General features: G+C 38.8%; 1 non-coding gene across 1 annotated transcript; it reads right to left on the bottom strand.

Moving 5' to 3' along the window:
* Positions 1 to 522: 522 nt before the first annotated feature.
* On the bottom strand, positions 523 to 629 carry LOC127134133 (small nucleolar RNA R71). The gene has a single exon (XR_007807900.1). It is a non-coding gene; the product is annotated as a small nucleolar RNA R71 (small nucleolar RNA).
* Between the last annotated feature and the right edge of the window lie 3,173 nt (positions 630 to 3,802).

The following is a 3,802-nucleotide window of genomic DNA, read 5'->3' as shown; positions in this document are numbered from 1 at the left end:
TACTATAACTGATTTTTTCGTGCACTTGCGGATAGCACACATCAAGTTTTCGGCGCCGTTGCCGGGTACCAACAGTCAATAATGTGATTCCGGTGTAGCAACATATAGACTAAGATACTTTATATTTTTCTTTTTATCGGTTTATGTCGAACACTCGCTCAACCGTAGACGGGTTAGAACAACCGATTATTGAAACCGGGTGTTTCATTAACCTTAAACACCAAATACAAGAACTTAGAGCCATATTTGATCCTATGGCTGAACCAGATAATTGTCATCTTGAAGACTTCGCAGTACCATCCCAAGACGAGCCGCACTCAAGCATTATTCCACCTGCAATCCAGGAAAACACCTTCGAATTGAAACCTTATTTGCTGCAAATCGTGCAACAGAACCAGTTCTCAGAAGCGAACTAAAGAAGACGTTCTTAGCCAAATATTTCCCTTTGAGCAAAACAATTGTGCTTGGAACGAACTAAAGAAGGAATTCTTAGCCAGATATTCCCCTTTGAGCAAAACAGCAGTGCTAAGAAATCACATAACTACGTTCGGACAGACAGATGGAGAGTCACTTTTTGAAGCTTGGGGGTGATATAAGGACATGATGAGATTATGTTTTCATCACGGTCTAGAGAAATGGCTCATCTTCCATACGTTCTATAATGGTCTACTTTATAACATAAGAATGACCATAGACGCTACAGCTGGCGGTGCTTTAATGGATAAACCCTTCAATGAAGCTTACCAGCTTAGTGAGAACATGACCCAGAACCATTATCAATGGGGCATCAAACATGCTCAAATAGAGAAAACACCACAAAATGGAGGCATGTTTGAAGTAAATGGCTTAGACTATGTGAGTGCTAAGGTCGATGCACTCACTCAAAAGATCAACAACCTAACCATTACCCCTCAAATTATTATAGCTTTTGTGACTCCAAACTGGGAGATTTGTGGAGTCCAAGGACATATCACTACTAATTGTTAGCTTTTGACAGGGACTGTACCAGACCAAGTTAACTATGCGCAAAGAAATCCCTATTCAAACACTTATAATCCAGGATGGAGAAATCATCCAAACCTTTCCTACAAAAACAACGTGTTTTTTTCTCCCAGCCCACCACCAGCAACACCTCCAAATTTCCAAAAGGGAGCTATTGTTGCTCCCTCCGCTCCTAGAAAATCAAATTTGGAGCTAATGATGGAAAACTTCATCATAACTCAAACTCGGCAGAATAAATAATTTATGAACCAAAATGTTCACACAAATGAGTTGGTGAAACAATTAGTGGACAAGGTTGATGCCATGGCCACACGTGATAAGATGATTGAGACACAAATCTCTCAAGTAGCCCAGCAACAAGCGGCTCCTGCTGCTCATGCTGGCACATTTCCATGACAATCTCAACCCAACCTTAAAGGTCATGCTAATGCCATCACACTACGAAGTGGGATGGAACTAGATGGACATGTTGACCCAAGAGTTTCAAAACCTGCGATGTATAGGAAAGTTTAGAGCGAACCAGAGAAAGCAGCTAAAGAGAACCAAGAAGAACCACAAAAAGTTGATAATGAGGAGACAACCAAAACCAACGAAACTGTTGAAAAAGAGAAGCCATATGTACCTCCACCTCCTTATAAACCAAAAGTACCATACCCTTAAAGACTCATCAAATCAAAGAATGAGGGTTAGTTCAAGAAATTCATAGAGCTTCTAAAGAAACTTCATATCATTATACCTTTCACATAAGCCATTACATAAATGCCCTCTTACGCCAAGTTCCTAAAGGAAATCATGTCCAATAAAAAGAAACTTAAAGATGACGAGACAATGACACTCACTACAGAGTGTAGCGTCGTTATCCAAAACGACATGGCCCCAAAGCTGAAAGACCTTGGTAGTTTTTCTATTCCATGTGTGATAAGCAAGTTTGTCATTGACAAGACACTTTGTGACTTAGGATCTAGATTCAATCTTATGCCCCCTTTCGATTTGTGAGAAGCTAAACTTAGGATACTTAAGACCTACTAGGATGTCCCTTCAGTTGACCGATCGCTCCGTTAAATACCATGTAGGAGTGTTGGAGAATATTCCAGTATGCATTGGACAATTCTATAATCCTACATACGTCATAATAATGAATATAAAGGAAGACTCTAATATACCTATCATATTAGGTATACCTTTCTTAGCCACTGCTGGTGCGATAATAGATGTAAAACGAGAGAAATTAACATTCGAAGTAGGTGAAGAGAATATTGGGTTTATTATTTCTCAATTTCTTAAAGCCCCGTTTATAAACGACACATGTTGTTTCATAAATATTATTGATGAATGCATAAAATAATTAGCATCTGAACGACCACCACCAATTAAGGAATTGATCGAACTTCTAGCTGAAGCTATGCTAGAAGAAAATGAGGCTGGACATTATCAACATGAAAGCCTAAAAGAATGTCTTGCACTTACACCTGACCCTATGCTAAGCGCTAAGCAACCTTCAGTAGGACTTAAAGTACTACCCAAATATCTAACATATGATTTTCTAGATGGACACATTGATCACCCAATTATAGTTAATGTTGATCTTGATAAAGAAGACACTAAGAAACTCTTGGTAGTGTTGAAAAAGTACCATGTTGCTTTAGGCTATAACATTTCAGATCTAAAAGGGATAAGCCCCTTTGTGTGTATGCACACAATTATGCTAGAAGAGGACTTTAAAGCCTCTAGAGAGCACCAGAGGAGGATTAATCCTATCATGGATGATATAGTTAGGAAGGAAGTGCTAAAACTTCTTGAAGCTGGAATAATTTATCCGTTCTCAGATAGTCAATGGGTTAGCCCAGTGCATGTCATACCTAAGAAAGGAGGTGTCACGGTAGTTCATAATGAAAAAGGAGAATATGTAGCTAAACGTGTGGAAGCTGGATGGGGAATGCGTATTGATTACGAAAGCTAAACAATCAAACCTCCCAGAAGGACCATTTCCCTCTTCCGTTCATTGATCAGATGCTTGAACATTTGGCTAGACACTCATATTTCTGTTACTTATATGATTATGCAGGATTTTTCCAAATAATAGTTCATCCTGATGACCAGGAAAAGACTACATTGACATGTCATTATGGAACATTCATTTACCATCGAATGCCATTAAGATTATGCAATGCTCCCGCAACCTTCCAGAGATGTATGATGGCGATATTCATAGACTTCCTAGATGATATCATGGAAGTATTTATGGATGAATTCTACGTATGCAGATCAAGCTTTGAAGGGTGCCTTGCTAATTTAGAAAAGGTACTAGAAAGATGCGTGAAAGTCAATTTAGTCCCTAATTGGAAGAAATGCCATTTCATGGTAAAAGAAGGTATAGTCTTAGGACACATAGTATCCAAGAGAGGACTATAGGTTGACAAAGAAAAAATCGAAGTTATTGAGAACGTCCAACCACCCAAGACGGTCAGAGAAGTCCAAAGTTTTCTTGGACACGCTGGCTTCAATCGGCATTTTATTAAAGATTTATCTAAGATCACTAAACCTTTAACCGGTCTCTTGATGAAAGACTCTGAATTTATCTTTGACCAAATATGCCTTGAGTCATTTAATCTCCATAAACACGCCTTGATCTCTACACCTATTATGCAACCTCCTGATTGGAGTCAACCATTTGAGATCACGTGCGATGCAAGTGATTATGTCGTAGGCGCTGTTTTAGGACATCAGAAAAATAAGAAATTACATGTCATTTATTATGCAAGCAGAACCCTTGATGTAGCTCAAATGAATTATGCCACAA

The sequence above is a fragment of the Lathyrus oleraceus genome, chromosome 3 (genome assembly GCF_024323335.1).
Source record: "Lathyrus oleraceus cultivar Zhongwan6 chromosome 3, CAAS_Psat_ZW6_1.0, whole genome shotgun sequence".
Lineage (NCBI taxonomy): Eukaryota > Viridiplantae > Streptophyta > Magnoliopsida > Fabales > Fabaceae > Lathyrus > Lathyrus oleraceus.
The sequence above is the reverse complement of the archived record's forward strand: the minus strand, read 5'-3'. Positions and strand labels throughout refer to the sequence as shown.